Below are 19,874 nucleotides of genomic sequence, written 5' to 3' on the forward strand. Positions count from 1 at the left end.
AGGTGAAAAGTGCTTGTTATTTCAGGTCTGGCAATTATAATAAATAGGGATTTTCATATGAAGCTGCATAATCCGGTCACCAGCCCGTGTGTTTTAAGTGCAATAGTCAAGTATCAAGTGCAGTTATGATGTGCATGGAGGGTGTGGAGACAGATGAATAGTAGGGTGCAGATTCATATGCAGATAATATTTGGAAGGAGGGAACAGGACAAAGTTAGTTTACTGAGTAGTTGATGTGGTAGGCTAGTTTGAAGAGATGGGTTTTTAAAGCGCGCTTGAATAGGTCGGGGCTAGGTATCAGTCTGATCGTCTGGGGAAGTGCATTCCAGAGAGCTGGCGCAGCACGAGAGAAGTCTTGGAGACGGAGGTGCGAGGTTTGGATTATGGGGATGTTAGTCTTAGGTCATTTGTAGAATGGAGGGCACGTGTAGGGCGATAGACGGAGATGAGAGAGGAGATATAAGGCGGTGCAGAACTGTGGAGAGCTTTGTGGGTGAGAGAGATGAGTTTATACTGGACCCTGTAGCAAATGGGTAGCCAGTGTAATGACTGGCACAAGATGGAGGCATCGGTGAAGCGGCTGGACAGAAATAAGACTCTGGCTGCCGCATTCAAGATGGATTGGAGAGGAGAAAGTTTGGAAAGAGGGAGACTGATCAGAAGAGAGTTGCAGTAGTCCAGACGAGAATGAATAAGAGTGACAGTAAGAGTCTTAGCAGTCTCAAATGTGAGAAAAGGTCGGATTCTGGAGATGTTTTTAAGATGCAGGTGACAGGAACGAGTGAGTGATCAGATATAGGGAGTAAAGGAAAGTTTGGTGTCGAATTTGACCCCAAGACAGCGGGCATGCTGCTTGGGAGTTATGGTTGAACCCTCCAGGGTAATTTCGATGTTTGGTAGAGTGAGGTTAGTAGTTAGTTTATGTATGTTTAAGCATTATATCGGACTTAAAGAGATTCACTTTAAAGATGAACTTAGTATATTCAGTATTTTAAAAGGCAATTATATAGTCTTCAGTTTTAAAGACATTATCTACTATATAATTGTCTAAGGGTCACTTCCGTCTTTCTGTCTGTCTGTCTTTCTATCTGTCTGTCATGGATATTCATTGGTCGCGGCCTTGGTCATGGAAATCCAAGTCACTGATTGGTTGTGGCAAAACGCCCATGACCATTACCACGACCAATCACCGACGGGCACAGTCCGGCGGCAACATGGCTGCTCCTTCCTCCCCGCAGTCAGTGCCCGCTCCATACTCCCCTCCAGTCAGCGCTCACACAGGGTTAATGGCAGCGCTAATGGACCACGTTATGCCGCGGTGTAACACACTCCATTAACGCTGCTATTAACCCTGTGTGACCAACTTTTTTACTATTGATGCTGCCTATGCAGCATCATAAGTAAAAAGATCTAATGTTAAAAATAATAAAAAAAAATAAAAAATCATCATATACTCACCTTCCGGCGCCTTTCCCGCTCCTTGCGACGCTCTGGTGACTGGTCCATGCATTGCGATCTCGCGAGATGATGACGTAGCGGTCTCGCGAGACCGCAATGCACTCTTGAGACCGGAGCGCGTGAGGAACATTGGTAAACGCTTCCTGGATCCACAGAAGGTGAGTATATAACTATTTTTTATTTTAATTCTTTTTTTAACAGGGATATGATGCCCACATTGCTATATACTACGTTGGCTGTGCAATATACTACGCGGGCTGGGCAATGTACTACGCGGGATGTGCAATATACTTCGTGTGCTGGGCAATATACTACACGGGCTGGGCAATATACTACAAGGGCTGTGCAATATACTATGTGGGCTGTGCAATATACTACGTGACTGGGCAATATACTATGTGACTGGGCAATATACTACGTGACTGGGCAATATACTACGTGGCTGGGCAATATACTATGTGACTGGGCAATATACTACGTGGCTGGGCAATAAACTATGTGACTGGGCAACATACTACGTGACTGGGAAATATACTACGTGGCTGGGCAATATAGTACGTGACTGGGAAATATACTATGTGGCTGGGCAATATAGTACGTGACTGGGCAATATAGTACGTGACTGGGCAATATACTACGTGGCTGTGCAATATACTACATGGCTGGGCAATATACTATGTGGCTGGGCAATAAACTATGTGACTGGGCAACATACTGCGTGACTGGGAAATATACTACATGGCTCGGCAATTTACTACTTGGGCTGTGCAATATCCTATGTGGACATGCATATTCCAGAATACCTGATGCGTTAGAATTGGGCCACCATCTAGTATATATATGTATGTATATATATAGTATGTATATGTATATACACTGCTCAAATGATGAGGCGGCAGATGGTCGCCTAAGGGATCTCCTCCCAGACCTGGACTAAAGCATTCACCAACTCCTGGACAGTCTGTGGTGCAATGTGACGTTGGTGGATGGTGCAAGATATGATGTCCCAGATATGTTCAATTGGATTCAGGTCTGGGAAACGGGCGGGCCAGTCCATAGCTTCAATGCCTTCATCTTGCAGGAACTGCTGACACACTACAGCAAGGTCTGGCATTGTCCTGCATTAGGAGGAACCCAGGGCCAACAGCACCAACATATGGTTTCACAAGGGGTCCGAGGATCTCATCTAGGTACCTAATGGCAGTCAGGCTACCTCTGGTGAGCACGTGGAGGGCTGTGCAGCCCTCCAAAGAGATGCCACCCCACATCATTACTGACCCACTGCCAAACTGGTCATGCTGAAGGATGTTGCAGGCAGAAGATCGCTCTCTGTCATGTCTGTCACATGTGCTCAGTGTGAACCTGCTTTCATCTCTGAAGAGCACATGGTGCCAGTTGCAAATTTGCCAATCCTGGTGTTCTGTGGCAAATGCCAAGCGTCCTGCACGGTGTTGGGCTGTGAGCACAACCCCCATCTGTGGAAGTCGGGCACTCAGACCATCCTCATGGAGTCGGTTTCTAACTGTTTGTGCAGGCACATGCACATTTGTAGCCTGCTGGAGGTCATTTTGCAGGGCTCTTGCAGTGCTCCTCCTGTTCCTCCTTGCACAAAGGCTGAGGTAGTGGTCCTGCTCCTGGGTTGTTGCCCTCCTACGGCTCCCTCCACATCTCCTGATGTACTGGCCTGTCTCCTGGTAGCGTCTCTAGCCTCTGGACACTACGCTGACAGACACAGCAAACCTTCTTGGCACAGCTCCCATTGATGTGCCATCCTGGATCAGCTGCACTACCTGAGCCACTTGTGTGGGTTGTAGAGTCCATCTCATGCTACCATGAGTGAGAAAGCACAATCAACATTCAAAAGTGACCAAAACATCAGCCAGAAAGCATTGGTACTGAGATGAGGTCCATTCCATTTGCACAACAATATGTGAAATTGATTGTCAAACAATATTGCTTCCTAAGTGGACAATTTGATTTCACAGGAGTTTGATTTACATGGAGTTATATTCTGTTGTTTAAGTGTTCCCTTTATTTTTTTGAGCAGTGTACATATATATATATATATATATATATGTATATATATATACATATATATATATATATATATATATATATATATATATATATGTATACCAAATAACAAAAAGAAGGCAGCACTCCAAAAATTTCAGGTGAAAAAAAGGTGAAGTTTTAATCGACCCACATCACTGCGCGACGTTTCGGCTCACTGAGCCTTTTTCAAGCAATGGGTGTTAACAACAGTTGTGCTTTTATAGAGACAATTTGAATTAGTTTGCATATTACAATTGCCATTAATAAATAAGTAAACATAGAGTTGTACAATTTTCTATAACGTGCATATTATATATCCTTAGTGCAATCTCTGTGCTTATTAAAGTGCTATGTGCTATATTGCTTATAAAATCTCATAATCTCCCACTTTCTCCTTCATTTCACAGACTATCATATTAGAGTATATTATATTTATAATAATCATATATTGTAACCCTCACCTTGCCGCAATCTGGTAACCCCACATGGAGGACTCTATTTTCGCCGTTATCAGCGTTCATCTAAGTCTTTTGCGCATGTCTGGGAATCTAGTTACTATGTCACTCTAGACATACAGCTTAAATGTACCTAGGAATATCTATTAAGCATAAATTAAAAAGACGTCCCTATGAGCGCTGTCATATGATCGGTACAGTAGCTCATATAGCGGTATAATATAATGCTTTGCCACATTAAAGATGACGCTGCGGCACTGACATAACGATAGTGCGCATGCGCTATTAAAATGAAAGCGTATTGGAACTCCCATTGGCCGACACTCTGTGACATAGGAACTAGATTCCCAGACATGCGCAATAGACTTAGATGAACGCCGATAACGGCGAAAATAGAGTCCTCCATGTGGGGTTACCGGATTGCGGCAAGGTGAGGGTTACAATATATGATTATTATAAATATAATATACTCTAATATGATAGTCTGTGGAATGAAGGAGAAAGTGGGAGATTATGAGATTTTATAAGCAATATAGCACATAGCACATTAATAAGCACAGAGATTGCACTAAGGATATATAATATGCACGTTATAGAAAATTGTACAACTATATGTTTACTTATTTATTAATGGCAATTGTAATATGCAAACTAATTCAAATTGTCTCTATAAAAGCACAACTGTTGTTAACACCCACTGCTTGAAAAAGGCTCAGTGAGCCGAAACGTCGCGCAGTGATGTGGGTCGATTAAAACTTCACCTTTTTTTCACCTGAAATTTTTGGAGTGCTGCCTTCTTTTTGTTATTTGGTATACATGTTGGATAAATGTTTGGACCATTTTATCCAGGGGGCTAGGCACCCACTACTGGTGGGCATTGTGCTGTTCCATTTTTTTCCCTATATATATATATATATATATATATATATATATATATATATATATATATATGTATATAGATAGATAGATACATATACAGTCCTGCTTATCGTCAATGGAATATCTCCTGAAAAAAAAAGAATAAAGTGAAACAGTTTTTTTGTATAGAGCACTTGTGTTAAATACAAAGAAGCAAATGATAAACAATAATTTCAAACAAAAAACAATGGGAGGGAATAACCGAAAAACGTAAAGCTTGCTGTGACACTTGTATTGGCACCCCTTACATTAAATTAGTATGGAAACACATTTTGACTTGCCTGTAGTGATGAGCGAGTGTGCTCGTTACTCGAGTTTCTCCGAGCATGCTCGGGTGGTCTCCAAGTGTTTCGGCGTGCTCGGAGATTTAGTTTATATTGACGCAGCTGCATGATTTGCGGCTGCTAGACAGCTTGAATACATGTGGGGATTCCCTAACAAACAGGCAACCCCCACATGTATTCAGTCTGTCTAGCTGCCGCAAATCATGCAGCTGCATTGACATAAATTAATTCTCCGAGCATGCCAAAATACTCAGACAATCCGAGAATGCTCGGAGAAAATCAAGTAATGCGCATACTCGCTCATCACTACTTGCCTGTAGTAAATCACAAATGAGAATCAACTGTGTTTAATTGCCGGTACCCATGTGACATGAATTAGCCAATGAATGATGACTTCAGTGTTTTAAAAAGCCACATGCTAGGCCCTGTTTCTTTGTCACAATGGTGAAGACAAAGGAGCAATCTGAGAACATCAGAACTGCTATTATTAGCAAACACAAGACTTACAAAGGGTAAAAGGCCATCTCCAAAGATCTTGGTATTCCAGTTTCAACAGTGTGCAATGTTGTTAAGAAGTCTGCCAAGCATGGTACAGTCAAGAATCTCCCTGTCTTCGAAGGTTGTTGTGAATGGTGGAAATAACACCATATCAAACATCCAAAGACCTGATGGTCAACCTGGAGCAGGCTTGGGTCATGGTTTCAACAAGTTCCATATGCCGCACACTAAGCCAAGCAGAACTTTATGGGCAAAGGCCAAGGGACAACCCATTGCTGAAGAAAAGACATAAAAAGGAATGACTGATCTTTGCCAAAAAGTACCTTGACAAACCACAATTCTTCTGGGAAAATATTCTGTGGACAGATGACACAAACATGGAGCTTTTTGGCAATGCAAAGCAACAGTTTGTATACAGACGGCACAATGAAGCTTAACACCCTACCAACAGTTAAGCATGGTAGAGGATCCATAATGCTGTGGGGTTGCTTTGCTGCATCTGGTAATGGAGAATTATCAAGAGATTTTAAAGCGAAAAGTTCTACCCAGTGTAAGAAAACTTGGTTTGAGTCGAAGATCATGGGTCCTCCAGCAAGGCAAAGACCCAAAGCACACATCCTAAAGTACACAGAAATGGTTGAAAAAGAAAAAATGGACTGTTTTAAAATGGCCAGCAATAAGTCCTGACCTCAATCCCATTGACAATCTTTAGGGTCAGATGAAATCTGTCATTGGGAAAAAGAACCCTGCAAATATTCAAGCACTTCAGCAAACTGTAAAGTAAGAGTGGGAGAAAATGCCAGCTTAGAAGTGCAAGAAGGCTGTCAACAGTGCTAAAAGGTGTGCAACCAAGTATTAATTAGCGTGCCTTTAAACTGCACATGCTGTTTTTTTTCTTTGAAATTGCAACATGAAAGTAGAAAAACAATGTTTTATTGTTCAATTTCTTTGGACCACTAATTAAAAAATCCTGAGGATATAACTTTAGTACATTTCCATTTATTTCTGAAGATATTGTACCATCTATGAAAAAATTGAGGGGTGACAAAAATTTTGAGCAGCATTGTGTGCAAATTACCAAATTGCCTCTTATCTAGAAAGAAAGTAGGCCTTTATCATATTGCAAGGCATGTTGAAAGTTAAATAGCTATTTCTAAAGTTATGTACATATGCTGGAGGTATTTTTCTTGAGGTATCTTCTTTGGCTTCTTCCTCGTCGTTTTCTTTGTGACTTTTTTGCTAAATTGTGCATATACAGTTAGGGCCAGAAATATTTGGACAGTGACACAATTTTCGCGAGTTGGGCTCTGCATGCCACCACATTGGATTTGAAATAAAACCTCTACAACAGAATTCAAGTGCAGATTGTAACGTTTAATTTGAAGGGTTGAACAAAAATATCTGATAGAAAATGTAGGAATTGTACACATTTCTTTACAAACACTCCACATTTTAGGAGGTCAAAAGTAATTGGACAAATAAACATAACCCAAACAAAATATTTTTATTTTCAATATTTTGTTGCAAATCCTTTGGAGGCAATCACTGCCTTAAGTCTGGAACCCATGGACATCACCAAACGCTGGGTTTCCTCCTTCTTAATGCTTTGCCAGGCCTTTACAGCCGCAGCCTTCAGGTCTTGCTTGTTTGTGGGTCTTTCCGTCTTAAGTCTGGATTTGAGCAAGTGAAATGCATGCTCAACTGGGTTTAGATCTGGAGATTGACTTGGCCATTGCAGAATGTTCCACTTTTTGGCACTCATGAACTCCTGGGTAGCTTTAGCTGTATGCTTGGGGTCATTGTCCATCTGTACTATGAAGCGCCGTCCAATCAACTTTGCAGCATTTGGCTGAATCTGGGCTGAAAGTATATCCCGGTACACTTCAGAATTCATCCGGCTACTCTTGTCTGCTCTTATGTCATCAATAAACACAAGTGACCCAGTGCCATTGAAAGCCATGCATGCCCATGCCATCACGTTGCCTCCACCATGTTTTACAGAGGATGTGGTGTGCCTTGGATCATGTGCCGTTCCCTTTCTTCTCCAAACTTTTTTCTTCCCATCATTCTGGTACAAGTTGATCTTTGTCTCATCTGTCCATAGAATACTTTTCCAGAACTGAGCTGGCTTCTTGAGGTGTTTTTCTGCAAATTTAACTCTGGCCTGTCTATTTTTGGTATTGATGAATGGTTTGCATCTAGATGTGAACCCTTTGTATTTACTGTCATGGAGTCTTCTCTTTACTGTTGACTTAGAGACAGATACACCTACTTCACTGAGAGTGTTCTGGACTTCAGTTGATGTTGTGAACGGGTTCTTCTTCACCAAATTAAGTATGCGGCGATCATCCACCACTGTTGTCATCCGTGGACGCCCAGGCCTTTTTGAGTTCCCAAGCTCACCAGTCAATTCCTTTTTTCTCAGAATGTACCCAACTGTTGATTTTGCTACTCCAAGCATGTCTGCTATCTCTCTGATGGATTTTTTCTTTTTTTTCAGCCTCAGGATGTTCTGCTTCACCTCAATTGAGAGTTCCTTTGACCGCATGTTGTCTGCTCACAGCAACAGCTTCCAAATGCAAAACCACACACCTGGAATCCACCCCTGACCTTTTAACTACTTCATTGATTACAGGTTAACGAGGGAGACGCCTTCATAGTTAATTGCAGCCCTTAGAGTCCATTGTCCAATTACTTTTGGTCCCTTGAAAAAGAGGACGCTATGCATTACAGAGCTATGATTCCTAAACCCTTTCTCCGATTTGGATGTGGAAACTATCATATTGCAGCTGGGAGTGTGCACTTTCAGCCCATATTATATATATAATTGTATTTCTGAACATATTTTTGTAAACAGCTAAAATAACAAAACTTGTGTCACTGTCCAAATATTTCTGGCCCTAACTGTAAATTACTGGAAGACACTAAAGAGTGGTCAGGTCACATCTTTAAGTAACTGCATAGCTTTCACAACCTGAAGAGGTAAAAAACACCTCAAAAAGACAAAATATTTGCATAGCAAGTCATTTTGACATTGCAGTGCATATGTTCATTTCTTTTTGCCATTTCTTTAGTGCTTTTTCAGGCGGCACTAGACAGAAACCACCTGAAAAAAGTCATGTGCACATACACTAATAGGTTGAAACAGAGAGACAGTTTTCCTTCCTTCTAGAGGAGAGTGAGGAGACTGAATTTGCATTTTTTGTCCAAGGAACATAGACCAGCCTTCAAGACTTTCCACACCAGCTAACAATCTCTACGTAGACAAACAGTACTTCTCATCCCTAAGGGTACCGTCACACTATACGATTTACCTACGATCACGACCAGCGATATGACCTGGCCGTGATCGTAGGTAAATCGTAGTGTGGTCGCTGGGGAGCTGTCACACAGACAGCTCTCCAGCGACCAACGATGCCGAGGTCCCTGGGTAACCAGGGTAAACATTGAGTTACTAAGCGCAGGACCGCGCTTAGTAACCCGATGTTTACCCTGGTTACCAGCGTAATAAAAACAAACAGCACATACTTACATTCTGGTGTCCTTCAGGTCCCTTGCCGTCTCTGTTTCCCGCACTCAGTGACTGCCGGCCGTAAAGTGAAAGTGAAAGCACACGTCACTGCTGTGCTCTGCTTTCACTTTACGGCCGGCAGTCACAGTGCGGGAAGCAGACGGCAAGGGACCTGACGGACACCAGAATGTAAGTATGTGCTGTTTTTTTTTTTTTTTAGTTTTACGCTTGTAACCAGGGTAAACATCGGGTTACTAAGCGCGGTCCTGCGCTTAGTTACCCGATGTTTACCCTGGTTACAAGCGAACGCATCGCTAGATCGCATCGCTAGATCGGTGTCACACACACCGATCTAGTGATGACAGCGGGAGATCCAGCGACGAAAGAAAGTTCTAAACGATCTGCTACGACGTACGATTCTCAGCAGGATCCCTGATCGCTGCTGCGTGTCAGACACAGCGATATCGTAACGATATCGCTGGAACGTCACGAATCGTACCGTCGTAGCGATCGAAATGGCAGTGTGTGACGGTACCCTAAGACCTATGAAACCTTTGATAATGACACCCATACTATGTTACTGATCAAAAGATAAGCATGACATAAGACGCCATGGCGTTGTACCGTTTTTAATCCTTTTACCATCTGGTAGCTTATTTTAAAGTGAAATGAGCAATCAACCTCACGTGACAAGCGCTCGATCATGCCTTCTTTCTATAACAAATGGCTGCCATCTGTATCATTTAGAATATCTTTTCCAGCTTGAAAATTAACTTCCCTGAAAGTTAAAGCTAAAATCAAAACTCAATAGCACACAACATTAATCTGACATCTGACACTGGAAGGCTTTGGCGATATGATTCAGTACCACCAGCTGCATTTAATGTCCTACGCGTCTTTGATTTCCTGAAATTCCCATGTTTATTGTAACAATGGAGAATTTTAACTGCATCGGTCATTTAGACTGTCTACTAAACTGCAATATTGAGATATCACTCCACAAACGTGATCATAAATTACATAGGATAGTGGACCCACGGAGAAATAAAATTAATCTTTTACTTCTGAATGCTACCAGCACACAAATCAACAAACAGCTTCTCAAATGTCTGGGGAACAACCATCATTAGCTGTGTCAGACGCTGTGAATGTAAAGTACCACTGGTGCAGTGCCGCTATCAAAACAACAAACATGCCATGCATTTCAAGCACACAAACCCGGGAATGTGAGATTAATGTCCTGTTGGGTCAGATTGAAAGGATGTGCCTGTGCAAAAATAATAAAGATGGAAAAAAATAAACAGACAAAAATTTAAAGAGAAAACTCATTGTTTAACTGGATGTGTCGTCTTCAATATCTATTTGAATTGCATCAAGGAACTAATTTTCACTGCTCAGCACTTATCTTGGATGCCCTGCTGTGCTCATATAGCTGGAGAGGAAACAACTTGGCCTTGCCTTAGAAATTTTTTATTAGGAGTTTAGCGAAAGGTAAACTTCTAGGGAAAAAAAAAATCTTTTTAGAGATGTAAACCATATTGTGGCACCTGTCACGGCTGGTAGATTCAATTCTATCCAGGGCAGAGTCTAATGAATATTAAGCAATTCCGAACATTTGCTTGTGCAGATAACCAGGTATGCTACATTTAATAGATCGAAGAACACTGCGCTTTGTTTATCACAAACCAAGTTGTGCCGAGAACAGAAATCATAGTTCTGCAAGAGACTTTTAAATTAAATATAAATTATTTACTCAGCTCCCAAACTCCGGATCAGTGGCTGGGAAAGAGATAAGATGTCAATTTACTAAAAAGGGAAATGCGACAACCACACAAACTGAATGCCAAAAACATTTGGACCTGCTTTGACTAAATTAGTTTTAAGAAGCAACAAGAAATATAATTTAATGGTTTTTTTTTCAACGTTTTTTCACAATCTTTTGACTTGTTAAAATCAATTTATACCTGGGGCAGCACAGTGGCTCAGTGCAAAGCAGCTGTGCAGCGCTGGGGTCCTGGGTTTTAATTCCACCAAGGACAACGTTTGCAAAAAGTTTGTACATTCTCCCAGTGTTTGCGGGGGTTTCCTCCACTTTCCTCCCACGCTCCAAAGGCATACTGGTAGGGCGTTTAGATTGTGAGCCCCAGTGGGCACAGTGAAAATTAAGTCTATAGATCTCTGTGGTAATTAATTTTGCTCTATGAGTGAGTAAAATACATAAATACACCATTTCCTAATAAAGTCTAAACAATAACAGCTATATGAAAAAAATACAATAAAAAATGATTAGCTCAAAAAATACCAAAAAGGAGGACCATAAGGTTTATCAAAAAAAATGTAGGAACAGAGTCCTCCAGAATAGACTCTCATAAAGAAATAATTTTATTAAAGTACGTACATTTAGTTAAAAGCACATTAATAGTTGGAAATGCACCTTAGCCACAAAGATGATGAGAAAAAGTGCAAACACTGTACAGGATAATGATATAATAAGCTGAGTACAATAATGCAAATTATGCAAGAGAGCATACATCAAATAATACTCCAACAGACAGTTTAAAGAGAGATGGAAAAACCTGATAATAAAAATGGGGTAATAATGAGTATAATACCATCTATGCTGGTCATATAAGTAATATGGACGATCCACAACGTAGTGTGGAGATTAGGTAAAGTGCATAGTGCAACAAAATCAAATAAAGCTTAAATAAATCAATCAAATAGCTGATTACATATCTAGAATCTGATGACATATAAATTCTGTCCGCTTTTCATCTGAGGGCAAAGGGTATGAGGAGAAAAGCTTTTATCATAGTATAATCGAACCAGTAAAGTCCATAGCCCTCAAAGGAAAATCAGAATTAGGTGCACATATTATACTTTCTCCTTTTGGTCTTTCTCTGTGCACTATTTTTATGCACTCACTATGTAATTCCATAAGCACTCTTTTTTTGTATTAGTCCTTCTTAGATCTCAGGTTTCCATCATCATATTTTTCAATGAGTGCACCATACCCTTTTTTGGTTATCATCACTCCCTTATAATTTTGCCTATTTATCCGATCATACATCAGTCTCATCATGGACACTATTTACTATGTATCACTTGGCGTGTCGCACTTCTTTGTGTCTCGCATGTCTCTGTTTTTCACTTCTTCAACTATTTATTGTGTAAATTTGTACACCACACATTTTTTTGTTTGTCACATTATATCACTCATAATAAAAAATGAATATCTTCTCCCACCTACCTGGTGTCTTTGGTTTGTTCTTTCTATATTCATATGTGTTGTTTGGCATATCACACACCATTCTTAGAGTCACTTTGCATCACATTTAACTAGTGCTTTTTTCACCTATATGGTGCTCTTTTTACCTCATGCATGCAGTTCATGCATCGGATGAATCTAGGGGGGGAGCCGTTGCTGCTGACCGCCGTGGTGGTTGCTTCGGACGTCCGGTTGTTCACCATCCCTGGTCCTGTCCGCTGCTCAGTACAGATCCACTAGGTCCCGGGGCGCACATATCTCCTGTCCTGTATCATACAGATCCCAGAGCCGAGCATCCAGTCATATATATAAATTTCCCCCTGGGTATTTAAATCATCATGGGCTCGTTATCTTTATCACGCTTAGTTCTTGGGCATGCCATACTGTTTATATGGCCTATATACAGAAATAACATTTGTCTTTAACATTCACCCAAGTCCAAAAACCGAAGGAAAAAAAAAAATCTTCAGGCTGTCACTTTGCAAAATAATTCTCTTTGTACAAGTCATTTACAAGTTCTTAATCATCCTCCGGTTTGGAGCCGGCACGGCCGCCATGAATGATGCCGGATGTGTGCGAACACCAGACGAAGACAAGCAAATCTTGAAGAGGAGTATACAATATATATATATATATATTTATAGATATTTCTATATGTCAACAATGTGTCTCCGAGGAAGGTTTAACAGAAGGCACAGAGGATGCACAGCTCCCGCTCACTAACAAACTTTCTGGTCGGGTAGCATTGGACCACTCTGAAGAGGGTTATTTGCAGAGGAGTTAAGTGACCGTTAAGGAGCCCAGAGGGCCGGTCATGTTCGCAGAAGATGGTGCCATTGACATAGTGGTACCTGTCTCCTGGTACCAGTCTGTTCCTACACGTGGCACATGTGAAGCACTTCAGGTGATACACACTGCCCTGTGCCCTCATCACCATCTCGTGGCTGGAATGGACTGTCAGCACGCACTGCACGCCCCACTGCTCCCAAATAACCGAATGTAGTCGTTCCGGCACAGGATCATGCCTCTCTTTGTGTAACACGAGGTGCCAATCTCGCCCAGCTGAGCCTGGCAGCAGGAGCACTTGAGGCAGCAGGTGTGCCAGTACCGCTCCATGGAGTACAGGAGGAAGCGGTCTGCGATTTTTCCCCCGCAGCCTGCGCAGGCTTTAGGGGGGGAGCCGTTGCTGCTGACCGCCGTAGTGGTTGCTTCGGACGTCCGGTTGTTCACCATCCCTGGTCCTGTCCGCTGCTCGGTACAGATCCACTAGGTCCCGGGGCGCACAGATCTCCTGTCCTGTATCATACAGATCCCAGAGCCGAGCATCCACTCATATATATAAATTTCCCCCTGGGTATTTAAATCATCATGGGCTCGTTATCTTTATCATGCTTAGTTCTTGGGCATGCCATACTGTTTATATGTACTACCATAGCAACATGATGCTATGTGCAGGCTTGAGATTTATTTAAATAATTTATTCAAGATGGCGCTTGCCACACTGTTTATACCTGCCACCATAGCAACATGACGCTATGTGCAGGCTCGAGATGTATTTAAATAATTTATTCAAGATGGCGCAGCTCACATCCGGTTTGCACACACAGAAACATAGATAAGTGTCTGTAATTAGACAAGCATTTTATTGCTGTGATTACCTAATACTCTTGACACTTCGGAGGCATCACTCATATCTTTTTTTGCATTTGTTATTCACGGGCACTATTGTTATTATGGACACTTTCAGTGCATGGCATATGGTGGTGTAGGCACTTGTTGCCATAACGATATGACACAATGGGCGCTTCCGGTTGACTCACACAAGATGGCGCTGGGCACTTCCGGGCTGAGTGTATCCTGGAGATAGACAGGTGCCTCTAATTGCTAGAGGGAGGCGTTTCTTGAGCTAGATCTCCATAAATAGACGGTCCAGTCCACAGGGAAGCACATGCACCCCTTCTGAGGAAGATTGAATATCGAAAGGCGCGTTAAGGGGTACACTGGTACGTGACTTCAGACAGGTTGTTGTCATGGTCAGCTGCAGCCGCAGATGTGGCCCAGCCCATAGATGCCCCCAAGCCGACCAACCTCAGAAGGTGTGGGGCGCGCATCCCCCGGGGACGCAATACGGACCCTTTAAACCGCAGAGGGGGACCCGGGCCTACCCGAACTAGGGGAGGGCAGAGACCGGGGTTCTGTGGCAGCTGAGCATGTGGACAAGGAACGAAACACATAACACTTGATTACACCGCACAACTTCAGGTATAGAGAAAGTAAAGTTTACTAAATTAAAGTCACACAGTACATAAACAAAACATAACGATGTCAGGTTCCCGATTCCACACCTCAGAAGGGTACCACCCAGTGGACTCCAAGGCACTAACGGATCACCGAGGCACACATAGGCGGGACATCAGGACCCAGGCAGGACATCAGGGTACAGGCAAAACATCAGGGTACAGACAGGACATCAGGACTCAGGAAAGACCTCAGGACATCAGGACACAGGCAGGGCATCAGGGCACAGGAATACTGGACAGACATCTGGGACACTGGCGTGGCAGCCCAGGTCATCAGCTGGGACACTGGTGTGGCAGCCCAGGTAATCAGGTTACATCAGGACATCAGGAATACCGGATAGACATCTGGGACACTGACGTGGCAGCCCAGGTCATCGGCTGGGACACTGGCATGGCAGCCCAGGGCATCAGTTACATCAGGATATGAGACACAGGGAGGACATCAGGACATCAGGGAACAGACAGGATATCAGGACATCAGCGTCAATGAGGTCATCAAGACACAGGCAGGACATCAGGGTACAGACAGGACATCAGGACCCAGGGTCACCAGCAGACATCAGACAGGAGTCGTTCGGTTCCGGAAATCCAACACGACCTACAGGCACCACCAGAGTCATCAGGCTCCAAGCTCCAGACAGCAGTCATCAGGTTCCAGACTGCGGTCGTCAGGCTCTGGGCATCAGACCTAGGAAGGAACTCAAGCGTGATGGTGCAAACACCGCCGTGCTGGACATGAGCCAGACGGGGTTAACACCACAGGGTAGTCAGAGCACAGAGTAGTAGATGCTCAGCAGAAACACTGGTTTCAAGAAACTCAAAGTCACTGGGAGTGAGGCTCCAGATGCAGAGGGATTCCAGGAACATAATCACAGCAGACACAGTTCAAACAGGTTCAGGTATAGGACAGGTACAGGATCAAGGATTTAGGCCTGGATATACCGCCTCCAGGACAGGCGCCAGAACAGGACAAAATAGGAATCAAGGCAAGGACTTTGGTACCAAAACATAGACAGGAGAGGTGCAGGAACACAAACACACATAGCAAACTTCAGGAGCTTTGCGAGTAGCTCAGGCCCAGCCCATAGGGCAGTGGAACTTTATATAGGAGCTGCCCCTCAGCAATTGGCTGGGGACAGCATTTCAAGTACACATCGTAACCCTGATAAAATCAGGGGAGGTGTGGCCGCGCACGCCCTAAGCACAAACAGAAACCATTACAGCACAAACAGTGCAGGATCTGAGGCTCAGGGCACCTGACTGAAACTGCATGCACTGATCCACGTGGAAAGTCATGCACCAGCTGGAAATAACCTCACAACCCACGGACAGCTTCACAGCAGCAACCAGGGACCGCACATGCGGAAGGTATGCAGCAGGGCAAATACCTAAAAACCCATGTACAACTGCGCAGTAGAGCAGGGAACTGAGAAGGCTCAATCCAAGTAACAGCCAACAGTATCCCAGCTGAAATTAGGGGAAAAAGAGTAAAGGGTTAACGCAAACATATGCATTGTCATGCCGAAAACCAGAAACCGACAGAATTGCGTGACAGTTGTATCTTAATTACCTTTGATATTTTTCTGTGCTGGTATCGTGGTCTATTTGACCAGTCCAAGTCATGGTGTACACATTGTGTTCTGATTTTCCTTTGAGGGCTATGGACTTTACTAGTTCGATTATACTATGATAAAAACTTTTCTCCTCATACCCTTTGCCCTCAGATGAAAAGCGGACAGAATTTATATGTAATCAGATTCTAGATATGTAATCAGATATTTGATTGATTGAGTTATGCTTTATTTGATTTTGTTGCACTATGCACTTTACCTAATCTCCACACTACATTGTGGATTGGCCATATTACTTATATGACCAGCATAGATGGTATTATACTCATTATTGCCCCATTTTTATTATCAGGTTTTTCCATCTCTCTTTAAACTGTCTGTTTGAGTATTATTTGATGTATGCTCTCTTGCATAATTTGCATTATTGTACTCAGCTTATTATATCATTATCATGTACAGTGTTTGCGCTTTTTCTCATCATCTTTGTGGTTAAGTTGCATTTCCAACTTTTAATGTGCTTTTAACTAAATGTACGTACTTTAATAAAATTATTTCTTTATGAGAGTCTATTCTGGAGGACTCTGTTCCTACATTTTCTTTGATTAACAGCTATATGGTAAGGTTAAAAAAGAAAGATTCATTCAGCTTAATAAATTATTCTACAAGCCATAGCCTATCCTTATTAACTTCAATGTAGTAATCAGAATAAATCTCTGGATTTGTCACCCATCACAACAGTCTCCTACAGATATCATGTCTTTGTGAGATGTTTCTCTAAATGCAGACCTCTTTTAAATAGATCTCTAACACAACAGATTTCATCAGAAGCTAAAATGAAGAAACCTCTTCGGTGTTAGTTTGAAAATCTAGTCCCAACATTCTCATTTTATATAACGACCTTCTAGAATTGTAACATGATGATACACATCATTGTCCAACCCCACTGATTTCATTGGGACCAGTTGACAATAATCTTTTGTGTAAAGGGGGAAATGGGATTGTCTTCCTATTGTTGGTGTCAAGAAAAAAAATGATTGGTCATATTGGATTTCCATAACTTCAACCACACGACTTTTTACAGCTTTCTGTATACGCTGTACATTAGTAGAAAGTAACTAATCAGTGGTAATAACACAGAGCTGTTGACTAGGAGGCACAAGATAACTAGTCCTGGAGTGATATTCTGTTGCTAATAAAACACAGATTTTATTGAAACAGGAACACACAGCCCAGAGACACATCACTGTAATCGTCTCAGTCCTTACATCATAGTACTTTCAGATTACATTGCAAAAATCTGCTGACAGATTCCTATTAAAAGGGCTATCTCATTTTTCAAGAATGGAAGGATTTTTAATGCTATAGTGTAATGCTTGTTGCCTAGCTTACTAATCACCTCTGCAGTCTATCAAAGGTGACTAGTCTCCTAAGCAATGGACGTAGTACTTACAGGCTCTTTCTAATAAAGCTTGGAAGAGCTGTTCTGAATCTAACTGGAAACAACCAGCTTTACTGCCCCTGTGCCCTTCTTGTGTGTTTAAGTGCACATTTCTGGACATGAACAGCCATGCCACAGACCTAAACTGTCAATCATCAGAAGCACGCTGCCCCTAAAGAGAAGGAAGCCAGGAGATTGGAGAGCAGAGTGCTCTTGAATAGAGATGGGTGAACCCGAACAGTAAAGTTCGGCATCCATACCAAACACTGAATGTTCAGGCACAGAGACAGAACAAGGACTTCATTAGTAAATCCATGTTAATGTTCGGCTTCGGCACCCCGAATCATTACCACTGGTCAGACGTCCATGGTTCTCATGCTGTCAGATGATAGCGTGAGCCCACAACTGTGCTAAGAGGTAAAAAGTTTACCTCTGGTCACTGGCATCGGCTGATGATACTACTACGCCTGCTGCCACTAATAACAGTGAGAGTAGGTAGCTGATGGGAGTATTCATCAGCCACCTGCGCTCTAAATAAATAATTAAAAAAAAAAACAGAATGGATTTCCCTGCATTTTTGATAACCAGCTGAGCAAAACTCACAGCTGGGGGCTGCAACCCTCAGTTGTCAGCTTTAGCAAGGCTGGTTATCAAGAATAGAGGGGTCCCCATTCCAATTTTTTTTAATTATTTAAATAAATAATGAAAAAAAACGGTGTGGAATCCCCCCATTTTTGACAACCAACCAAGCTAAAGCAGACAGCTGGGGGCTGGTATTCTCAGACTGGAAAGGGGCCATGGACATTGTCCCCCCAGCCTAAAAATAGCAGCCCACAGCCACCCAGAAAAGGTGCATCTATTAGAATTCTGGTGTTTTGCCCAGCTCTTCCCACTTGCTCTGTAGCGGTGGCAAGTCAGGTTCATATTTGTTGGGATTGATGTCACCTTTGTATTGTCTGGTGACATCAAGCCCACGGCTTAGTAATGGAGAGGCGTCTATGAGACACCTATCCATTAATAATTCTATATTTGTATGGTAAATAAACACAGAGTGTTAGGTGTCAAGTTCCCGCCGCCGCACAGGGAGAATCTCAAACCCTATCCTCTGCGGTGTCCCATTCTTCCCCAGCCGCAGAGGAGCCTGCTCAGCAGAGATGTCGGTCCCAGCGTCTTGCTCAAGCTGATGCTATGCGTCTGGTTACTGCTGCCGTCCCAGTTTCAGCTATTGTAATCAGCATTAATTAGTGGCGAGCAGACGCTCCAGGGACAACCTGGAGGGTGCCAAATTGTGAACGTCCAGGCTGAGAACCACTAAAGAATGAGTGGTGACATCATCGGGGTTACTGCACGTCACTGAAGCTGCATTCCCAGCTGGGCTAGTGAACTGCGGTGACCTAGATGAGATCACATTTCTCCCGCTTAACTCACCACTGAACCGTGACCCTTTTTTTTCATTGTGCTAGCAGTAATCACTGCAGTTCAGGCTCTCGGTTGGGAACGCAGCTTCAGTCACCTGTGGTTAACTCGATGAGGTCATCACTGCTCACTGATGCTGGGCTCGCTGCAGCTCATTCCTCAGTAGTTCTCAGCCTAGATGGTTTCATCTTGGCACCGTCCAGGTTGAAAACTATTTATTCCCAGACATAGAATACGGCGTAGGACAGAATGACAGACAGGTGAGGGATATTGTAGTTTTTTATTTTTGTTTTATTACAGGAGACCATGGCTTCAGTGGAATGGGAGATGACGTGAGTATGGTTTCATTTAAAATCATTAAAGGAGTCTGTGTCATTCTTTCAATTAAAATACTTTATTCTGAGTGTGTTTTTATTTACAATTTAACTATACGATTAGTAATGTCACCAGAAAATACAACGGTGACCTCACCCCCACAAATATAAACCCCACTTGCAAACCCCAAAGGGCAAGTGGGAAGAGTCAGATAAAGCACCAGAATTGGCACATCTAATATATGCAGCTTTTCTGGGTGGATGTGGGCAACTATTTTTAGGCTGAGGGGGGGCAATATCCATGGCCCTTTACAGCCTGAGAATACCAGCCCCTTTCTGTCTCCATTAGCTTGTGTGGTTGTCAAAAGTTGAGAGGACCCCATGCCGT

At 42.7% G+C, this 19,874-nt stretch overlaps 1 protein-coding gene and 1 pseudogene across 5 annotated transcripts in view; both read right to left on the minus strand.

The window, feature by feature from the left end:
- INPP4B (inositol polyphosphate-4-phosphatase type II B) overlaps positions 1-19,874 on the minus strand; it is a 1,184,089-nt gene that overhangs the window by 425,538 nt on the left and 738,677 nt on the right. The window lies entirely within an intron of this gene.
- On the minus strand, positions 12,912-13,772 carry LOC138658264 (LIM domain transcription factor LMO4-A-like; annotated as a pseudogene).

Source organism: Ranitomeya imitator, chromosome 1, assembly GCF_032444005.1.
Source record: "Ranitomeya imitator isolate aRanImi1 chromosome 1, aRanImi1.pri, whole genome shotgun sequence".
Classification (NCBI taxonomy): domain Eukaryota; kingdom Metazoa; phylum Chordata; class Amphibia; order Anura; family Dendrobatidae; genus Ranitomeya; species Ranitomeya imitator.